The 13053-nt window shown below is 44.9% G+C and overlaps 1 protein-coding gene across 2 annotated transcripts in view; it reads right to left on the minus strand.

Moving 5' to 3' along the window:
* PTPN14 (protein tyrosine phosphatase non-receptor type 14) overlaps nt 1-13053 on the minus strand; it is a 156002-nt gene that overhangs the window by 74911 nt on the left and 68038 nt on the right. The gene's annotated exons all lie outside the window — the stretch shown is intronic.

Consider the following 13053-nt stretch of genomic DNA (forward strand, 5'->3'; position numbering starts at 1 on the left):
CCTTAGGAGGCCCTCCTCTCTGTACCCCACACTGAAGGACTCTGAATTTTGCAATGCAGTTGCTCAATCAAAAAATGTGTATGTTCAAATTATTGTAGGAACTTAAATAAATAAATAAATCTCAAACTGGTGTGGAAACAGGACCAAATTTAAAACTGGAAAAATGAGAAACTGAAACTGACAGATTCATCCATCCCTAATAGAGGGTTCCTTCTTCCAGCTTAGCCCTGCTTGAGCAACATGGTCTTCCTAAGCCAAAGGCAGGCAACTTTGTGAGGTCTGGGGGCCATTTTAACCCCTAGAAACCTCCCATGTGTGCTGCAGTCTACAGAGCAAATGTACTGCATCCGTAGCTGGTATGGAGCACCAAAAGAGTAAAAATTAGCTTACTTACAAGTTAAATATGATCTTTTCGGCATCCCGTAGCAGCTAAGGATGCTAATTTTTCCTAATTCCTTTGTGAGTGGGGGTGGCAGGGGCCCTGTCCTGAGCGCTAGCATGGTCCCTGTATCACTGGATATTCTGTATCATTGGTCCCTGCATCATTGGATATTCTGTATCATTGGTACACGCATGGTCCCTGTATCATTGGATATTCTTCTCCTGACTTGCCCCTTGCCCCTGCTTCTTGGGTCTTGTCCCTGAGTCCTGACTCGGTGTATGGTCCTAACTCCTGGCTCATCCCACGGCTTCTGATTCACTGCTCACAGCCCACCTCAGATAGCTGCCCCGTAGCCCATCCCAGACACATCTACAGGTTTCCTGCTTAGCTCTGGGCTCCTTTGGTCTTTCTTTGTTCGGCCACCCATTCAAACCGCCCTGCCATCTGACCACCCTTCCATGGAACGCCATCTTGCCCCATTCATCTTGGCATATGCTAAATGAGACCTGGTTGCCCTTTCCTCTTACCCAAGTGCACAAGAGCAAGTGTGGGCAACTCCAGAAGTTTTTGGCCTACAAGCTCCATCAGCCCTAGACAGCAGAGCAAATAGTAGGGGGTGATGGGAGCTGTAGGCCAAAACATATGGAGGGCCACAATGGAGTTGCCCACCCCATATTAGCGCCTTTCCCAGTCCAATAACTCTCTTCCACTCTTGCTGGTATCCTTTGCCTACAGTCTGACAATATGCATTTCAACCTCTTTCATATACAAATATTCTCCCTGTACCTCCACAACATACATGAACAACACAGTCATTCCCCCCGCCCCTCCCCTCACCAAGGCTGAATGTCTCACGAAGCATCAACAGCATCTTAAAATATCTGGTGCAAAGAGCTCAGTTTTCAATAATCAACACAATGAGAACAAGCACTCCATTCAGTGGAGGGAGTCAGCAGGGAGAAGGGTTTGCCATCCTCAGCAATTTATTTTTTAAACAGGGCATTAAAGCCTTGAAGGCGGGCTCATTCTCAAGCCCACGAGAGGAAGCCCTCCTGACCCTCTGGAAGAATCCAAAGTAATGAAAACAAAGCCTCTGAAAGCACTGCCCCAAATCCAAAACAACATTAGCACACACAGAAGAAGAAGAAGAAGAAGAAGAAGAAGAAGAAGAAGAAGAAGAAGAAGAAGAAGAAGAAGAAGAAGAAGAGGAACCCACATTACAAATAAGTCAGATGAAAGGAAAGGACTCTGTGACGTGTTTCACAACAGTAGCCCTGTTTTAGTGTTTTCCAAGAATGGGTGGAGGGAGGCGTTGGCCCACCTGTGCTAGCCTTGTCCCCAATGCCCTGCAGTGGCCTCAGGCCTTTCTGCAAGTATCAACGCCAATGAAGAAGGCACAGGTTATGTTTGATCACAGCTGCAGAAGTCCTATAGGGAAGAAATGTGGTGGCACTGGCTATCCGCCACCAGCACGGCGTACCTGCAAATCCAGAAGCTACAAGGGGAGGTGTTCTTATGACTCAAGCAGGTTCCCAAGGGAGGTACAGACTACAACACGCAAAACAATCATATATTCTATTTTCATGGTGGCCATTCATTCTTAGCAGCAATGCCATGCTTGGGAAGTGGGGTGGCTCAACCATGCCATCCCAATTCCCGTGTCATCTCACACATTTAAATCGACAGGCCTTAGAGGAGCCGTCGCCAACCTGGTTCTCTCCAGATGTGTTGGACTGCAACTCCCATGCTGGCTGGGAATGATGGGAGTTGCTGCTCAACGCAACGAAAAGGCGCCATGTTCAGGAAGACTGCCTTATTACTTTACGCAAGCACACCCTCGGTTGTCATTCCCAAGAACACCTGGTCATTTTCTTGACATCTGGCAGTTTGGGGCCAATATGTATGATGTTCCAGAAGCCCATTAGCCTACTTTTAGTTCTGAAGAATGCAAAAGCATTAATTCTCCTTCACCAAAAAAACACAAAAAAGTGGGGGGGATGCGAGCAAGTCTGAGGAGCAAAATACTTGGTGGTATAATGCCAGTCCAGGCCCAACTGAAGTTGCCGCCTGAAGTGAGCCACTGACGCCACGCCACTTCTTCTGGGTCTTGTGTGGCAGCACTACCAGCTCACGGATCATGCCTCCCCCCCCCCGGGGGTGGTGATACACGATGTAGTAGGGATGGGCTACTTACCCATACCTGCTGATCCCCCATTGGCTGGCCTTCCCTGGCCGTTGCACACTGGCTCCGTGGGCCTCCAGCAAGCACCGCCCAAACCCACAGCGAGCCACCTTTTCTCCGCAAAACGGTGGCTTGTCGCGGGGGCTCCTGGCTCCCGTGCGGTGGTGGCTCTTCCTCCCTCCATCGTCTGGCTGGAAGACTTGGCCGAAATAACATGAGAGCTTTCACAATATTTCAGCTGAGTCTCCCAGCCAGGACTTCTACAGTTGGGACTGAAGTGGGAGAGGCCAGCCAAGGGTGAGATGAGGAGCCAGGCGGATGCAAGATGTTGGCCAACTAGCCTAGCAGGCAGACAGCAGCAGCAAGCAGGGAAGCATAGGCAGTGTCAGCAGCAAGGAGAAAGTGGCAGACCAGCCAGTGGGGCCTTTGGGTGGGGAGGGTGGTGCAATCCTCTGCGCTTCCAATCCCATATCGCCTGATGCGTCCACATCAGACTTCATTGTAGGGCCGACCCTGCATACTGCTATAGAAGTTTCATGCCACTGACTGAACTTATTCCCACAAAGGAATAATGGAATAGTGGGCTATCCAGGCTAATTGTAGTAGTAAAAATTGTTCTGTTTTGAAGTTACTTGTTTTAATGTTAAGTTTTAATTAAAATTTTGTTTTTAATCTGTATTTTATTGTTAGTCACAGTGAGTACTATTTGTGGGGGGGGAGCAGAAAGGCAGGATGCAATATTGATTTAAAAGGCGGGATTTCTCCTCGACTGCCTGCAAATTATGGAATATGCTCCCTCAAGAATTACATCGACCACCACTCTCTGAGCTTTTAGAAAGGATGTAAAGATACATCATTTTAGCCTTTCAAAATGCGTAAGTTTTTAGTGTTTTAATACTATTTTTGCTGTTGTTTTTATTGCTCCAATGTTGTTGTTTTTACTGGTTTTGTTTTTATTGTTGCAAGGTTTATTGTTTTAAATTGCTGTACACTGCCTTGATGGCTTTTTAGAAGAGGCTGATACTAGGGAAAGTGGAAGGCAAAAGGAAGAGGGGCCGACCAAGGGCAAGATGGATGGATGATATTCTGGAGGTGACAGACTTGACCTTGGGGGAGCTGGGGGTGGCAACGGCCGACAGAAAGCTCTGGCGTGGGCTGGTCCATGAAGTCACGAAGAGTCGGAAACGACTGAACGAATAAACAACAAATAAACAACAATAAAAACAACAGAAATCCAAATTAAATAAACAAAAAAAAGCACTTGTTAAGAAACAGAAGCTACAACCACAGAGTTGGATTTGGAGGCAATTGATTCCATCCCACTACTCAGTGTAGGAAACTCAGAGCTAAAGCGTCTGTAACTGCTGGCTGGGTGTCCTCTGCTTGAAGACCTCCAGGAACACAGGAAGCTGCCTTATACTGAGTCAGACCCTTGGTCCATCTAGCCCAGTATTGTTGACACTGACTGGCAGCAATGGCTCTCTGAGGTTTCAGGTGGGAGTGTTTCCACCCAGCCTGAAAATGCCAGGGATCAAAGCTAGGCACCTTCTGCATGCAGCGCAGGTACTCTACCACTGAGCCACGGCCCCTCCAAAGTTACTCAACCAAAGTGAAATCAAAGGCTATTCATGCTAAACCCTATAAAACGAGGTCTGGATCCAGCCCCACAGTTGCACAAACAGAAGGGCTCCTTCCATATGGATAAGTCAGTTGGATCCCATGATGCTTCTGGCTGTACTGACTGGGCATTCCCAAGGACAGAGGTGATTTCCCCTGATCTTAGAATCATAGAATATTAGAGTTGGAAGGGTCCTATAAGGCCATTGAGTCCAACCCCCTGCTCAATGCAGGAATCCACCTTAAAGCATACCTGGCAGATGGCTGTCCCGCTGCCTCTTGAAGGCCTCTAGGGTGGGAGAACCCACGACCTCCCTAGGTCATTGGTTCCATTGCTGTACTGCTCTAATAGTCAGGAAACTTTTCCAGTGTCCAACCAGAATCTGGCTTCCTGTAACTTGAGCCTATTATTCCGTGTCCTGCACTCTGGGAGGATCAAGAAGAGATCCTGGCCCTCCTTTGTGTGACAACCTTTCAAGTATTTGAAGAGTGCTGTCATGTCTCCCCTCAGTCTTCTCCCTCTCAATCTTCCCCACATCCTCTTTGCAGGCCCCAGTGCCACTTCTCATGCTGGAGGGTACCCAAACCAGATGGAGCAGATATTTGAGAGCATGAGGGGTACTGGCAAAAATGGCCTCCTCTGCCAACAGTTTGCAGAGTTCAGCTCAATACAACTCTGGATCCACTCCTTTAGAAGTGTCTCACTGCGACACTTTGAGAACATGCAAGAGGTATAAAGCAAAGCAAGGGAAAAGCCAGATTGAAATATTTGAGGAAACTATGAGCCAGTTTTTCCATGCAGACTAACAATGGGAGAGAGGGGGACATGAATGTTTTTCCTTCTTGATTTATATTCCCGCCCCCCCTTTGCCATCACAAAAGAGATTCTCATCCTGCATCACTTTCCAGGAAAGTTAGAATCACAGGATGAGAACAACATGCTGCTATGTAAACGAGGACAGAACATTGAGCACATTACAAATCCCTCTCTTGGTCTTACTTTGCTTTAGATGCTGAGGGGAAGGGGAATCTGGGGAAAAATCGATCCTGGTTAGGAACATGAACAGTGAGGCAGGCAAGGAAATGCGGGCGGGGGGGGGAGAATGGAATTCACTAACAGATGAGTGAAATTAGTGCAATTCAGAGGGACATCAAACTCACTGTCCTCCACATTCAGATTTGGCCTCTGGGCCTGAGGTTCCTCACCCCTGATGTAGGGAATAGACCTGGAATAAATTGCTGAGTCACTGAAATAGTGGGCATCTTTTAAAAAACTGCTGAAAAATTAATGAACTTGGTCTCCAAACTATGGATAGGAGATCCGGAGTGTTTCACGGGCTTCCCGCCTCCCTCATCCAGAAGTAGAGCTGGGTAAACTCAACTGGAGAAAATCTTAAACTAGGTATACCGGACAATATTGTACTCAAGCAAAAAAAAGAAGCAATGACATATGGCAGATCTGGTCTCTGCAACAAGAGACTGGTGAAAACACTGCCGTCTGATCTGTAAACATTATAAAAAGGGATCTATTTCAGCACCAAGGGATGTGTTAGACTTGAAGAGCAGACTTAAATTAGAAATCTATGCAAATGTCTATCCTTCAGAGGGCCATATCGGGCAACTATTCAAATTGCAGGTGTTTGAGTTACGCCGAACAAGTACCTTACCTCCACCTGTGATGGCTGGCAACACAGAGAACAGCTGGATGGCCACAGAGTTGCTGTTTAACAGATCTGTAATTAAAAGCACTGGCTTCCAGGAAAAAGCACACACAATTGTTGTGAAAGTAAGTATGCTGCTGTCCCTTCTCTCAGTTCTGCTAAGGATTATTGTAATTCCTGATCAAAACGTAAACCTTCATTGCCAGTAGTGGAGTGGTACAATCTGCAGTGCAGGAGCTCATCACAACAACCCCCATAGAAACGCCCCTAAGAAGAGTCCAAACATTCAGCCAGCTGTGTTGATCCATACATAACTGTGTGTGTGTGTGTGTGTGTGTGTGTCAGATGACCAGGGAGACATGGTTGCATATTCCTGATCAGCCATGAAGGTCAACAGGTAATCTTGGGCTAATCATAGTGTCTCCAGCATGGTGCCCCATGGACACCAATGTACCCCTACCTCTGCCTTGTACTTCGGTTTTCAGGCAAGTTACTTTTCTTGTCGTTTGCCTTCTGGGAAATTAGTGTTTGATGACTGCCCATGCCCATCATGGCAGCCACTTCATCAATGGGTATGCTCCTCCCCCATGACAGACATTTTGTGAGAGTGCCCATGACACAGACAAAATTTCAAATGTTCCCATCAACCTAAAAGGGTTGGGGACCCCTGAGCTAGTCACTGTTTGAGTCTAGCCTACCTAATGAACGAATCATGGACCAGGCCGAGCCTGTCCTCCAAACTGCCCCCACCCAAGCTTACAACAATGGCAAATACTTCCCCAGCAGATTATACTATTGCTCCTGCTATTAAAAAAAAGGGTACCAGGGCTGTAGTGGAGCACAGTTCTACTCCACTACACCACTGTGCACTACTCTTTCACTCCATAGATTTCTCTAGGACAGGGGATGATGATGATGATGATTACATTTATTTATATCCTGCCTTTTTACCAATACTAGGCCTCAAAACCTACTGCCCTCCACATGTCTTTAACTATTATTATTTATTATTATTTATTGCATTTCTATATTGCCCCCATAGCCGAAGCTCTCCGGGCAGTTTACATAATATTAAGACACTTAAAAAACTACAACTCCCACAATCCCTGACCTTTGGCCATGCTGGTTGGTGGCGATGAGAATTGTGTCAAGAACGTCTCACAGGAGCCAGGTTGCAGGGGTTTCTAAACTGAATCCTGAAACTGTGAAGCTGCTAGAGAAATGCAGCTAACAATGTTTTTGGAGGGTGGAAAGCTGGTGCCTCTGATTTCAGTGGGGCTGTGCATCCGTTCCGGGTTTGCTTCAGAACCAAGAGGTATCCAAGGTGCTGATCCCTATTCCCAAAATGGGTTCAGTACTTTGGATAACTGCTTTAGAGTTCTGGCTGGTTCTGACTGAAACCCAAGCTAGATTCACAGCCTCACCGAAATTGGAACCACCAGCCTCCACTTGTGTGTGGGGGGGAACGCTCTCCACCTAAGCCTCTGCTTTTTCTCCCTCCCATCTGCTCCTTGTCTGTAGAAAAAACAGTTGTATGGGGGCTATTTGTTTATTTATTTTGATCTCATGATCTCCAAGGCAGCTTGCAATCCTATACACATTTACCTGAGTGTAAGTGTCCTTGAATTAAATAGGACTTACTTCTGATTGCAGTGTAAAATAACTGAATCAGCAGCAAAAAACTACCTGCATAATGAACAGCACAATGATGTCCCATGAAAAACCTGAACAAACAAAACATCTTTTACCTGGCGCCGCAAAGAAAGGAAAAGTCTTCTCCAAATGAACATACTTATGGGGCTACTCAAAACAGAGTGACATACATATTAGAGAAAAACAGATTGTGATCCCAGAAGCCTTTGCAATTCTTGTTTAATGCCTCATTTCACTCAGCTGAAAATGTGCCTTCTTGAAATTCTTGCTGCCTAAACAGCTTGCTTAATAATCTTTGCCTCATGACTGGATAGACTTTTAGCTATAATCTTGCAGAAGGCAAGGAAAAAAATATGAAATATGAGTCCCATTCACTATCTTTTTTTTAATAGCTTGCTTGTAATCTAGCTGGTTCACCTTGCTTTGGGCTAGCTTATCTCTTATCTCAGTGTTTACTGATCAGTACATACAAACAAAGATTAGAACTTGTTTGCATGCTTTCCAATGGCTAAATTCCCATCTTTGATAAGAGTAGAAGTGGAAGGAACTTGCATGAGCTAGTCTTGCTAATATATATTTTTTTGAGTCTAACAAGAGGAAAGTATTTGTGCAGCTTCAAAGCAGTTATATGGAGAGGAGGGGTATCAAACAAAAATGACCTAAAATGTGTCGTAAAGTCGTTTTGTTTTGAATCATAGGCCAGATCTACACCAAGCAGGATATAGCACTATGAAAGCAGTATAAAACCAGTATATAATAGGCAGGAGCCACAGCAAGTAGGCTATAGCAGTATGAAAGTGGCATATGGTATGTGTCAATGGCCCCCAACAGTTGTCAGTGCACTTCAGTACCACTATAAAGCAGTAGTGTGGCTCCTGACTCTTATATACTGCTTTCATACCGCTTTCATAGTGCAATATCCTGCTTGGTGTAGATCTGGCCTTAGTTTAGAAGAGTGACAAAATGTAGATGACAAAGATCTTCAAGTTACAAATTTAACTTTAGAGTGTTCATTATTTAAAAGTGATATCAGAGACATTTTTCTAGCTAGTAACTTCTGCAATAAGATGAAAATTGAGGTTACAAATACTGCAGCCAGTCTACAGAGATGTCAGGATGAGAACACCAGTCTTCTCTGCTCCGAAAGATCATATGAGAAAGAGGTTTTTGATTTTTAAAAGGCAAGCTCCTAAAGAATTCTTAGAATGCTTATTCGTTATTTATTTATTTATTTTTGCTTGTTACCTCTAAGACTACCGTATTTCTTCGATTCTAAGATGCCATTGATTGTAAGACGCACACTAATTTCAGTACCACCAACAGAAAAAAAGCTTTGATTCTAAGAAATAATAAATGACCCATGATTCTAAGACGCACCCCATTTTTAGAGATGTTTATATGGGAAAAAAGTGCGTCTTAGAATCGAAGAAACATGGTATTTGTAAATTTTTTGTAGGTCCTATGCTCTTAAACCGCATCTTGTTATCTTGCACATATTGTTTGATTTCCCTTTTTTTTATAAAGACCTAATTCTCAAGTTCATTTACATTTTCTGTCAGTACAATCATCTGTCAGAACCTCAGGGCAGGTGTACTTTCTTCATGGGTAAATACACCTTCACTTATAGTTTGCTTCAGCTGGGGTGTGAGAGACGCAAAACGGAACCTGATGGTTTTAGATCATGGTGAGGTTCGTTCAGGAAAAGGTGGTATCAATTTAGCATTTTATAGGACAAAACTAGCATGCTGAATGAGGCTCAGAACCAAAGTGAAAGATTCCTATGTGTTGCTGTCTCTTTCTTCACTAGTTTTAAAGAGCACCAGCACAAAGAACTGTCACTGTGTTACATTGTGGTCTTTCTTTCTTTCTCTTAAGTAAACATGTGGGGGGGGGGCAATACAGATCAAGACCTTAGCATGGGTGGTAAGAGGTCTTTATTATTCACTTAAAATATTTCTTATTTATTTATTACATTTATATACCGCCCCATAGCCGAAGCTATCTGGGCGGTCAGGAGCCCTCCCAAGGTGGCATACAATAATAAAACACATAATAAAAACTGTAATGGTCTTAGAAAGCAATAAATACAGCAGTAAAACAGCAATAAAAACAGCAACCACAGTGAACATATCAGGGGAAGGCTAAATAAAATAGTATGTTTCAGGGCCTTCTTAAAAGCCTGTGATGATGGGGCCTGGTGGATCCTTGAAGGCAACGTATTCCAAAGGTGTGGGGCCACTCCAGAAAAAGCCCTCTATTGTGTGCTTGCCCACCTAACTTCTCTCATGGGTGGGCAAATTCCTGCTGATCTTGAACTGAGGGCAGGCTGATATAAATGAAGGCGGCCCTGAAAGTAATTAGGTCCCAAAACGTTTAAGGCTTTTAAAGGTCAAAACCAGCACTTCAAATTGGGTTTGGAAACACACTGGTAACGAGTGCAGCATGTCCCTGCTGCTTTCATTGACCACTGCTGTGATCCCAATCAGGATTCCCGCCGCCCCCACCACACCTATTATTTTCATTGCCCAAAAGCTGACCTATTTGTTTAATGGACTTACTAGAAGCAGAAACAAACCACTGCATTCAGTTTACTCAGTTATTACTACATAGAAAGACAGGGCCATTTTTTTTCTATGACATCCAATTTATGGCTTATAATTCCTACTTATAAACTGTCCCACATATGAGAAACCAAGGCCTTAGCTAGACCTAAGGTTTATCCCAGGGTCGTCCCTGTTCATGTAAATGACACACAGGATATCCCAGGAGCAGGCAGGGACGATCCTGGGACAATCCCGGGATAAACCTTAGGTATCGCTAAGGCCCAAACCCCCAACATTCTTTAGAATCTGCTTGGAGCTTATAAATTGGACACTCATAATTAAATGAAGCCAAAATCTTTGCAGTAACCCTACGGAATACAAAAAGATGTGAAAGTTAATTTATAGCCCAATCATATGGGGTGGCATAGGACAGTTGGACCACCATAACTTACAGCAACAGACCAACATCACAAGGCATTAGTTACCCCCTATTGAGTTTTAAAATTTACTGTTACCAAGGTCACCAGAGACATAGCAAACCGACCCATTAGGCCCTAGGCGAGCATGCTACATTAAGTTGCTGGGGAATCCTTCAGAAGCCGAACTGGGACGGACACACATACACATTCTTCCTCACCCCCACAGACATAGACACATATTTTTCTTCCTCAAACACAGACACCCTCGCACACACAAAGAAATCCTCACTCCGTCACACACACACACACACACTCAGAAATCCTCACTCCGTCACACACACACAAAGAAATCCTCACCCTGTGTCACTCACTCACATGCACACACCAGCACCACCAGCACCATGATCATCCTCTCTCTCTCTCTCTCTCTCTCTCTCTCTCTCTCTCACACACACACACACACACACACACACACACACACAAAATCATCACCCCGTCACACACACTAAGAAATCCTCACCCCAAAGGCGGACATTCTTTACTGCTCCACTCACACTCAGACACACATAGTCCCCCCCTCATACATAAACAGACTCACAACCTCACCTCCCTCTTTCACACACACAGGGGCCTCCCTTCCTTCCACCTACAATGCCCAAGAGAATTATACACACACCAGGTTAAGAAGCTTAGCAAAAAGGTGCAGAAGAATTCTGGCCTCTTGGCACTGGATGGCACGGTAACCGCCATAATCTCTACGGATGGCCCATTCAGTGTGGCTGCTACAGTGTCATCTAGCAGACTCTCTAGCAGCCATGCACAGCGAGACAGCAGTTGAGAGTGTGGCTGCTAGAGCATCGTCCTCTCCAATATGATGCCATGAAAGCAGAGCTGGGGGTATTTCTGCAGTGCCTACAAATCTTGCCATTGCAGCATCGGGGGGTGGGGAGGACGACTATTGGGGTGCAAGCAGGGCACTCAGCGGGCCACAGGAGAGACCACGAGGGCAACATGCGTGCCATGTATAGGAGTTTGTTCACACATACGTTAAGGAAAGAGCAATGTTGTGGAGGCATGACTAGAGATTATTTACATGGTAGTCCAAAAATCTTTTTGACAGAATGGGGATGCATACATTGGCAAAACCCTAGGCGCCTGAAAGAATGGCCTTCTCCCATAGTGCTTTGCAGACAATGCTTCTCAAGCTATTGAGAGCCTAAGCCATGCTCTGCACCACTACAGTTATGCAGAGCTTTATTATTTTATTTATTTATTTATTACTTTTCTATACCACCCAATAACTGAAGCTCTCTGGGTGGTTCACAATTATTTAGAGTGATACACAATAATTAGCTTTAGGTTCAGGGGGACCCTAAAATAGCTGTGAAAGAACAAAACCAGTCAGTAGAAAAACAAGTTATGTTTCCAATAAAGGCACACAAAAATCCCTCTGATGCTCATGCACAGGGGCCTTCCTTATCTTTTGAGCAGGAGGATGTTGCGCACTCACAGTTGAGAGTTCATGTGGGTATAATGCAACACTTCCCTTCCCAGAAGACAGTAAGTAACATATGCGCATACAGGCCTCTGCCTCGTGTCCATAATCTTAAGTACAACCTTTGTTGGTTTTTACACGATACTAGTGGAACAACATAGAGAAACGGTGCAATCCTATGCACACTTAGACAGGAAAAAAGCATACAATTCCCAGCATGCCCCATGCTAGGATTGCACCTTAAACCTATTCAATGGTTATCAGCTTTATACTTAAAAAAACAAGTTTTAGTCATCAAGAAGAACAAGAAACACAATACGCAGGTCAAATGAACCTATTACACCATATTCTAATATAAAGCAAGACAGCATAACATTACCGATTTGAACTAACACAATGGGCCCATACATAGTTGTCTTCCCAAAAGCCAACTATGCAAATCTGAATTTGAAGTGAGTTTGCAAACTCTGGGTTGGGGGTTGCGGGCTGGGGATCTGGTTAGCACTTACCATATAGTTAGATGTGGCAAATGCAGAACCACGATTAAAAATTCACAAGGAAAGGGAGGGGAGAATTTGCACCATATTGGAGAGGAAGCACAAGTTCCTGCAATTGGCTACCAATTTGTAAACCACGGCTTGCAGGGAGCCTATAGCCCTGTTCAGGCATTCACATGAACGAGTGAGACTATAAGTGTGTACTGGGATGGGGCATTGCATGCTGGCCTCGCTCTCTGTCTCTCAGGCTGTGCCACTCCCATCCCCTTCAATCCAGACCTTGTCATGTTGAACAAGAAAGGTCTAAAAGAGTGTTCTACTCATGTTCACTCATGCGCAATCAGGAATCTTGATAAAGTAGGGTCTGCAATCGGGCTGAGAGTTCCACTTGCATTCAACCAACCACAAGTAGAAGTAGCTTGGAGATCTTGCTGGTTCAAGGTCTGATCTGAGGGGGCAGGGCCAGTGCTTCTAGAGACACTGGGGCGGGGCCACAGAGCATAGCTCCACCCCAGTACACACCACAAGCCCTCCTGCGTTCAAGTGAATGCCTGAATAGGGCTTACTTACATCTGCAACAAGAGACGCTTCTGAGCTACAAAAG

This window comes from Elgaria multicarinata, chromosome 4 (genome assembly GCF_023053635.1).
Source record: "Elgaria multicarinata webbii isolate HBS135686 ecotype San Diego chromosome 4, rElgMul1.1.pri, whole genome shotgun sequence".
Taxonomy (NCBI): domain Eukaryota; kingdom Metazoa; phylum Chordata; class Lepidosauria; order Squamata; family Anguidae; genus Elgaria; species Elgaria multicarinata.